The following is a 10,126-nucleotide window of genomic DNA, read 5'->3' as shown; positions in this document are numbered from 1 at the left end:
ATCCCGGCTGTGTATCCCCCCCAACACTCAGCCCCCCATCCAACATCCCCTGGGAATACTTGGCCATGAACAATGGCCGCCGCTGCCTGTTTCATATCCAGACGTCACAGGGCAGTATTTGTACGTATCGGAGTGCAGTGTAAAGCAGTCCTGCATTAGCGCCAGGCCAGCAGAGTAGTAAATAACCGATGATGTTCACTCTGGCCAGGTCTACATACCTCCGCTCTAAACAGTTTCTGTGTGAGTTATGACTGTTTACTAAAAGCCTCTTGTCGTTGTTATTCATGTGCCGGGATGTAACACAAGGCATACTACCGTGCAGAATGGTCCCTTTGAGCATTAGGGAGTCTGAAATGTGACTGCCTTTTTTATTGGCCATTTTTAATTTCCATGGAAAATGAGTGTAATTCTGTCATTAAACACTCGACTGGAACAGCAATGATGTAGGAAGTGTTGGAAGTGCTAGTCCCTTTATTCAGATACAGGCAAACAGGTAGCCTACTATAGCCTAGGTCAGGGGTGGGAAACTTTGTAGATGGTGAGGGCCACAAAATTTCCTCAATCACTCTGAGGGGCCGCATTGTTCATCGGCAGGGACCCCCCCCCCCGTTGGCAAAACGGTCCGGGGGCGGTGCGCCGGTTCGGACCAAAATGCCAGAGCTGAATTTTGGTCCCAGCCCGCCCCTGTTTATCGGCACTCTCGCCAGTAGTACCCCATTACTCAAAAAGCCCATAATAGTCACATATGTGATAAATAAGGGATATTAACTATTATTATTTGTTATAACTTTGTTTTTATTTAGCATTTAGTAATGCTTCTATCAACTTACTACAGCTGTACTGCTAAACAAAAGTTGACATTCCTGAGTATGCCTTTCAGAGTATTGCTGTAACCTTGGCTTAAAAATATACAAAAATGAACACTAGAATTATAGTTAATAAGGCTTCTATTAAAATAAACGAGAGCGCGCTCTACTGGTGGACTGTTGTAATTAAAATGGTTCATGGAAAGTTGCATGTTTGGAACAGTTGAAGGCAATAGTTCACCATTTCGGATATGTTTAGATTACTTGGTTTTTCTTTGTGATTAAAAAAAAAAAACGTTTGATTTTATTTTATTTTTTTGGCCTGGGGCCGCCAGTTGCCCATCCCTGGCCTAGGTTAAAGGGGTAGTTCACCCCCAAAATAACTTTTTTTCTATTGATTACTCACCCCATGGAGCCTTGAATTCATGGATATTTTTTTGTTTTTGTCGCATTCCTTCCTTTATTATTTGATTATAATACATTTAGCCCCATTGATTCCGGTAGGAGACACAAATGCATTTGTGTCTCCTACCGGAATCAATGGGGCTAAATTTATTATAATCAAATTATTGGCTTAGGAATGTGACAAAAACAAAAAAAAACCTTAAGGGCTTATGTAACCCAGGTAACCAGACAGTCCTGTCAATCATGTCAGATCAGTATAAATGTCCCGGTTATGCCCAAGTTAACCCAAATCCCCAGGGGTACAAGGTACCACTGTTAAATGTCTATACTACACACTAGATTATGCAGTGCTAGTACATTAGTGCTAGCAAAATAAGAAATTGTGTGCAAATTATGAAACAGTGCTATCCAACAGACAAGGAAGATTTGCAGGGTATGAAAAGCCAATACTTAGTGTTATAGACCGGGCAGAATTTGGGAAAATGTGCTGTGCTGAAGTCAAATTGTGTGCATATTTGGTTTTTAAGATTATTGAGGGGTTCTGAATTCAAATTAGCTGTACCAGCTTAAAAATGGCCAATAATAATAATTGATTAAACCACAGTTGCTACTACTATACCGAACGAACAACACGGAATGAACTGACTAGCCTGTAAACACACCATGTCAGCAGACTGACCGCCCAGAGAAATAAATGCACTGAACTATCTGCACGTACAAAAATGCGACCGCACAGGTTTCCAGAAGGTGGTATATCCGTTTCCTGTTCCAGTTCCCACAGTTTCGTTTGGTTAGCCTGGCAGCAGGTTTGAACCGAAAGTTACATACAACACTTTCACATGTGTTTCCAGTTCAAATCTGCTGCCGACCCTAGCGATGGGAAAATTAACTGGAACAGGAATGCAGGAAACATGTACAGTATGCCACCTTCCGGAAACCCGGGACTACAGTTGTGCAGAGAGCCTAAGGATGTACTACTAAATTAGTATCACACCTAGGCCATATGTTGATGCTTATTTGAAAGAGAAATTGCAGCCAATTATAGGCAACACATGTTTATTTCTTCATATGTTTCTGTTTTTTAAAGAAAGGGACGTTAAACATTTATTGTTTATACCTTTTTTCACACCCCTAGTTGTTGTCAACATCACAGTGTGATGTTGTGCTCTAGGCCAGTGGTTTTACCACGGTTCTCCGTTTACTACTCACTATGGGATATCAGCGCCCTCAGGCGATGAGACAGAGCAACACACACGCTCCCGATGCCAATACTGATTGGCTAAGGGTATGTCACGAGTCCGGAAGACCCGGGAGTATAAAGCTCCCCTGTGACGTAGGCTCTTTCTCTTTTCTCCACTCTGCAAGCGAATGCGCAGAAATTCACACACAAAGAAAGCAAGACATTTTTCAACCTAACCCAACGCGGGAGTACGGAGTATTTCCCCACGGGAAAATCCTTGCTAAAGTTCTCTCCCGGAACTTATTATTATTTTATTATTTTATTTACCTATCCTCTCAGTTTTTCCTTCTGGTCCTTGAAAACGCCGGTTAGCGCTTTTCATTCATTCAGCGACTAGGCTACTAGTAGCAGCTAGGCTAGGTGCTACTAGCAAAAGTATTAGGCCGCTGTGTTCCAGACCAGGATGGAACCACCGAGGACCTGCGGACGACCGAGCTGTGACCTCCTCGTCGCCGCAGACGACCCCCACCGCGTCTGCATTTACTGCTTGGGGGTCGACCATGCCCTCACCGCCAAGGAACGCCAGGGCGAGAGGGACGAGTGCCCAGGGTGCGCGTCCTTCACAAGCCAGCAGCTCGACGCCCGGCTTGACAGGGTAGAGACCCTGGTCGGCTGGGTCAGGAGCGACTCAGGCGAAGCTTCCGCCGCCACCAGCACAGGGACCCCAGGAGTGCCGCTCGGGAAGCCACTCATGGGACCCCCACCGGTGCCGACGCCGAAGCTAAAGCGGCTAGTGGCGACGACGCTGACGCCGCCTTCCGCCGCTGCCGCTGCACATATGTCTGCTGGTGGCTGCTGGTGGCTGCTGGCCCTTCCACTCACAGCAGGTAATCTCTTCTGCGGGGCAGAGAAATACTTGAAGGACTCCACGGAGTCGGCGAGGGCCCGGAAAGAGGCAGCGGCGGGTCTTTTGGCCCCGAAGCCTCCCCAACCAGGCAGACCCCGCCAGGAGAGGTCTGCCTTAAGGGGGAGACTCTCCTCATCTCGCCAATCCAGCGCCAGCGGCAGCTCCCGCAACTCCTCGGCCCGTCCCTCCAGAGTGGAAGGGCCCATGTCGCTGGGAGCCGGCGACGTCCGTCGCAAAGACCCCCGCTCCCCCCCTCCTTCTTCCCCCCGATCCACACGACGCGGCGGGAGAGGACGTGGTCGCGGGCAGCATATTTGACAATTGCCCCCCGGTGTTACCGGTTGTTCGGCTGCCCCCCCCACATCCACACGGACGGAGTGGGGGGGGATTAGCCCCCCTGGTCACCTCGGGAAAAAGACTTGGCCTTTTCATGGCCCCGACGGACTCGGAAAACAAACGACAAAAAATGACAGTGTTACAGAGCCAGGCCTCTGCTGTTTTGACTTGTCCAAATGTTGTTTGCCAGGGTGTTTGTGTGTCAAATGTGGTTCAAATAAATGTTCTGAAATTTACAAAGCCTCTCATCATTTCACCCGCCTCAGAGCGGCGATGCGGGACCCCCCTTGGGGGGGCCCCTCCGTATCAATGCCCTCCAACCATAAGCCCACAGCGCTTGGACAGTCCCTTTCGAGACTGTCCAAGCGCTGCTGGGATGAATACTGTGCATGCTATGAACAAGACAAAGGTATTAAATCCATTGCTAATTCTAAACGCCAATGTACAAGGGTCACGCCAAAAATTCCATTTCTACCATCCATCCAGCAGAGGGCGCCAGAGGCCCACTGTGAGAAGGAAGGTTTGCAAGATGGCGGCGCGGGTCGAGGGTCACCCCAATGTTTACAGCCTGCCGTGCACCGTGTCACGCCAGCCTCTGGAGGGCAACAGAGTGCCTCCGTCAATAGAGGCGGATCCGTCGCTTCCTTTAGTCAGGCCGAGGGGCCTAGACAAGATGGCGGCGGACCTTGTAGGCAACAAGGGAATAGTGTGGAACACTTCCGCACTAAGTCACGTGATCTCTACACGCAGAACGTCAGGATCGACGCGACCTCCTTTGTCTCTAGCGAGCTCCACAGCTGTAGCTCCGCTGAGCAGAGTTTTAGCGTCTCCGGTTCCCATGGTCACGGTTTCACGACCAGTGAAACTAGCGACGGCAGCATCCAGCGACAAGCCTCTCGCTCAATGTTTGGATCAATGGAAACTTTGCAAGCCGTGCCCTTGGGTGCTGCGCACCGTTCGCAAGGGTTACAGACTGCAGTTTGCCAGGAAGCCGCCCATGACACACAAGGTATTGTACACTCGAGCGTCGGGCCAAGCGGCCAGAACCTTAAGAGAGGAGGTAGCCTCCCTTCTGGACAAGGGCGCGATAAAGAAATTATCTCCGGATCAGAACCGTCTGGGGTTCTATTCGGAATATTTTCTGGTGAAAAAGAAAGGGGGGGGCGTAAGACCCATTTTGAATCTGAAGGGACTCAACAGGTTCCTGCGGGTTTTTCATTTTCAAATGCTAACGACCGTGAAGTTATTACGCACGGTGCATCAGGGCGACTGGTGGACGAGCATCGATCTGAAAGATGCTTACTTCCACATCCCAATTTATCCCCCGCACAGAAAATTCCTGCGCTTCGGCTTCGAAGGGGAAGTGTACGAGTACATGGTTCTCCCTTTTGGTATGTCGTTGAGCCCATGGGGTGTTTGTGAAGTGTACCAACGCGGCCATTGCTCCACTACGGAGACAGGGAATCCGTCTGTCGACCTACATCGACGACTGGTTGATAGCCGCAGGCTCGGAGGAGGAGGTGGCGCGGCACACGGCCATGGCCATCTCCCATCTGACGTCACTGGGTTTCACAATCAACGTCAAGAAGAGCGTTTTGGTTCCGTCCCAGCAGGCCACCTTCTTGGGGATCTCGCTGGACTCGAACACGCTCAGGGCACGTCTATCCAAGGAGAGGATAGACAGCGTTTTGGCTTGTGTGAGATCTTTCCGCCTGGGGCGGAAAGTTACTTACAAACAATGCATGCAAGCAGTAGGTCTCATGGCCTCAGCCATTCACTTAATCCGCTTAGGCAGGCTCTACATGAGACCCGCTCAGAGGTGGCTGAGGGCCCTTCGGATCCCACCCACCTCAGGTCGTCGGCTTGTGATGGTGTCTCCATGGTGTGTGGAGGCACTCAGACCATGGTCACAAGCAGCCTTTCTGTCCCAGGGGGTCAGTATAGGAGCTGTGATTTCGTGGAAGGTCATCACCACGGACGCCAGTTTGACTGGGTGGGGAGCCGTCCACGAGGGCAGGTGGACCAGGGGAGTGTGGGATCCGACACTGCAGTCGGCTCACATCAACTACCTGGAACTGCTGGCGGTTTTCCTCGCTCTGAAACATTTCGAGGCACAGATCTTGGGTTGTCATGTCGCGGTCAGAACGGACAATACGACAACCATGTGTTTTATCAACAAGCAGGGAGGCTTGACCTCCCTGGTGTTGGATGGTCTAGCACGCGAGATGACGCTTTGGTGCGAGTCACGGCTCGCGTCCATACGGGCGTCTCATGTACCGGGCCTCCTGAACCACGGAGCGGACTTGCTGTCCAGGGGCGGTCTCCGGTACGGGGAATGGTCACTCCACCCGATAGTGGCGAAGGATATCTGGCACAGATTCGGTCGCCCCCAGGTCGATTTGTTTGCCTCCGAAGAGAACGCGAAGTGTTCTCGGTTCTTCTCAGTGAAGAGGGGGGACCGTTCCATGGGCATGGACGCCTTGGCACACAGTTGGCCGAGCGAACTGCTTTATGCCTTCCCGCCAATGGAGTTGATCCTCCCCACCTTGGAGAGGGTCAGGCTCCAGGGGTTGTCGGTGTTGCTGGTGGCTCCAGCGTGGGGCACGTGGAGGTCGGAGATAGCTCCGCTCCTTTACGATGCGCCTCTGGCCCTCCCTCCCAGAGCAGACCTGGTGAGGCAGGGAGGGAACGAGCTGTTCCACGAGCGCCCTCAGGACCTAGACCTATGGGTTTGGCCCGTGAGAGGGCGAATTTGACTTCATGTGGCCTCCCCCCTGACGTGGTGGCTACCATCCAGGGCGCGAGGGCCATGTCCACAAGGGAAGCTTACGAGGTCAGATGGAATATGTTCGCATCTTGGTGTCTGGAGCAGTCACCAGTGGTGGTGGCTGTCCAGGCCCCGGTGGGCAGCATTCTTACTTTTCTACAGGGAAGGCTAAATCAGGGTTTATCCTTCTCGACAGTGAAAGTGTATTTGGCGGCCATTTCGGCTTGCCACCTAGGTTTCGACGATGGCAAGACGGTGGGTCAGCATAACTTTGTGCGCCGGTTTATGAACGGCGCCAGAAGAGCTAGACCGGTCAACAGGCCACTGTTCCCAGTCTGGGATTTGACGGTGGTGCTGGATGCACTGTGCCGTCACCCGTTCGAGCCTTTTGAGTCTATGGATCTGAAGGTCATTAGTCTCAAAACGGTCCTTTTGGTGGCCCTGTCTACGGCTAAACGGGTCAGTGACTTGCATGCGCTCTCGGTGAGCCCGGAGTGCATGAATTTTCTGAACAACGACAGGAGGGTTTTGCTTAAACCAAACCTGGCGTTCGTTACAAAGACCGGGGTGGTGGCCCCGGATCCGGTTGAATTGGTGGCTTTTCATCCACCTCCCTTCGCTTCGGCGGAGGACAGGCGGTTACTTTGCCTCTGCCCGGTGAGAGCCTTGAAGCTCTATTGCCAGAGGACGGCGGCCAGTCGCTCATCGACACAACTCTTTGTCTCTTTTGGCGTGGGGGTTCAGAGGAAGGCGGTCACCAAGGCGACGCTTTCTAGATGGATCCGAGATGCCATTAAGCTGGCTTATGTGAGTAGTGGTGTCCCAGTCCCGGGGGGTCTGAGGGCCCACTCTACTAGAGGCATGGCTACGTCCTGGGCTCTCTACAAGGGAGCTTCGATCCAGGAGATTTGTGCGGCTGCAAATTGGTCGTCACCATCGACTTTTGCGGCCTTTTACAGTCTGGACGTGGCGGCGTCATCAGTGGCGCACGCTGTCCTGGGTGTGGCTGCTGCCTCCAGGTCAGTGGAGGATAGGGAGTAGGCTTGGGGCCTTTCTCCATATCTTTCGACTTCCTCTTTAGGTTTCCTTGGGACCAGCAGGGCTGTGTCTTGGGGATAGGGCCCTGCTCCTCATTATTATGAGGCGGACTGTGTCTGCCTGTTAGAGAATAAGGCAGACTCTAGAGTCTGTCAGGGCCTACTCTTATTATCTATCCCGCACCCCAGCCCGGTGGGCTGGGGGGGCGCCCAGGGGCCATAAGGTCGTGGACCTATGGCCTGGGGGTCTTAGGTCACGTCCGGGGGGGACGTGACCTAGGGGCTGAGGGGCGTGCGGGGTTGTCAGGGTTGTGTGGCTCATTACCTCAAGGGGGGTTTATGAATCCCATAGTGAGTAGTAAACGTAAACGGAGAACCGTGGTAAAACTAGAGGTTACGAATGTAACCCCGTTTTTAGTAGGTTCGGAGTTTACTACTCACCAGACACCCCTTTCTGTGCGCATTTGGCATGCAGAGAGGAGAATGTTAAGAGGAAGAGCCTACGTCACGGGGGAGCTTTATACTCCCGGGTCTTCCGGACTCGTGACATACCCTTAGCCAATCAGTATTGGCATCGGGAGCGTGTGTGTTGCTCTGTCTCATCGCCTGAGGGCGCTGATATCCCATAGTGAGTAGTAAACTCCGAACCTACTAAAACCTGGGTTACATTCGTAACCTCTAGTTCTCAAACTTTTTAGCTCGAGTCCCAAAAGAGATGTTTGATGTCTCCCAGGGACCTAAGCTAGTGAAGATAGCCGATCTACAAGCTCACAACACGTCCAGCTCGTAGATCTGCTATTTTCACTACTTCTTAAATGTATTTTCCCCCTCAAATTAATGGATTTTTTTACGGAATTATTTTGAAAATCTTAATTAAAAACAAGATGTAGGAAACACAAAATAAAGGGGTATTTACTCGCGACCCATAAAAATTGGTCCGTGACACAGATATGGGTCCCGACCCACTATTTGGGAAACTCTAGACTAGACTTATACAAAACTGACGTAATGTCAACTGAAAAAAGGGTTGATGTGACTCATGTTGACACTTTTGTAGTTGGAAATGCACAATTTCTGTTTCTGAGTGACATGGCGCGACAAAGTATAGGCCTAAATTTTAATGTGATTAATTCGTTCAGAGGAAGAGCATATCGAGTTACTGTCTGTGTTGGTTTATCACAACCGGGCATATAAATTCAATACACAAATATAACAGTCAAGTGAGCTAATACTGACTAGAGTCAACAATGCTCATTTACCAGGTAATTCTGTATGTACAATTGTGTAATCTTCATCATACGTTTGTCAATCACAAAAACTGACAGTATCAATGTAGCTATACATTGATACTGGTTGTACACATTTCAAACATGGCTGCTGTCTTATGCTACCAGGTGGCAGCACTAGCATGGAGCGATAAATGTTAAATATTTTTGCATGCTATTGGAATATGTATATAAGGTTTGCTCACTCTGAATATTTTTTTTACCATTTCAGCTGCACTTCTACACTTCTGTGTGGATCACAGGCATACCTTCAAAGATGCGATTAACTGTTGAAAAATATGTAAATAATAGCCTTAGGAATTATTCCCTCAAGCCGGGAATGGCAATGCAACCTTCATTTATTTCCTCCCCAGGCCAGATCTTTATCAATTATATTTTGTGTTTTATTTAGTTGTATTTTCTGTGTCTTGCTGCTGGGTCTGTTATTTGAGTACATTACGAGAAGTTGAGGGAACATCAGGGCTAGTATTTTGTCTTTTTTAAGTAGGGCAAATACCTTTGAGCTGACATGTAAGACAGTATCATCTCCTCCCAGTCCTTACCAGTGGATGACATAGCCAGAAGCAAAACGATAGAAGGTCCTTGAGATGGCTTTGGCATACCACGAATGCACAAGTGCATCACCTATGAAATAATAAAGTATCAAAAACATTTGCATCACAAACCAGATATCTAAAAGTAGATATCAAAAGTATTGTAAAGTAAAGTGAAAAGATAACAAGTGCTTCAAAGAAACTTGGATAGGTAAACATCAAACCTAGCAACTATCTAAACAACATGCTATCTAAATAACATTCTTAACATTTGTGGTAAAGAAATAAAACAAATCAAAATAACAAAAACATATACAACATATATCTGTATAACTAGCATCTATAGAAAAAGGTGACAGTAAATAAAAGGTGACAAGGAGTGATAGGGGGTGAGGTGGAGTCGGAATAGGTGAGTCTTCAGACTGCGGCAGAAAATTGGGAGTGAGTGAAGTTCTGACTATAGGGTTGCGTGGCCAGACTATTGCCTCGCACAATCTTCAAATGGGATGTGAAGCCTCCTCCCCACTTCCGTTTTGTCTTTACAGTCGCGCAAATGTATCCTAATATAAATCAAAATCATCCAAGCATATATAGCTTGCTGCTTAGCCTAAATGGAAATTAAAAAAGAAAATGTAAAGGTATTTTAAAACATATTTTTGTGAACGGAAATGACGAACAGATGCCTGCTTCCTGCCTTGGATTTCGAGAGGTGCAGTTTCAGACTTTATATAGCATTCAGAGATTGTGGAATAGTTATCTGAGTACGAGAGACTAGAGGAGCTCCCTCTCATGCTACTGTATGTCCATCGGCGTCTCTCACTCTGGAGAAGTAGTTGGACAGGTATATGGGCACTGTTCCTCTGAGTATT

Source organism: Gymnoscopelus braueri (assembly GCF_963280865.1).
Source record: "Gymnoscopelus braueri genome assembly, chromosome: 14".
Classification (NCBI taxonomy): Eukaryota; Metazoa; Chordata; class Actinopteri; order Myctophiformes; family Myctophidae; genus Gymnoscopelus; species Gymnoscopelus braueri.
This window is presented reverse-complemented; position numbering follows the sequence as displayed.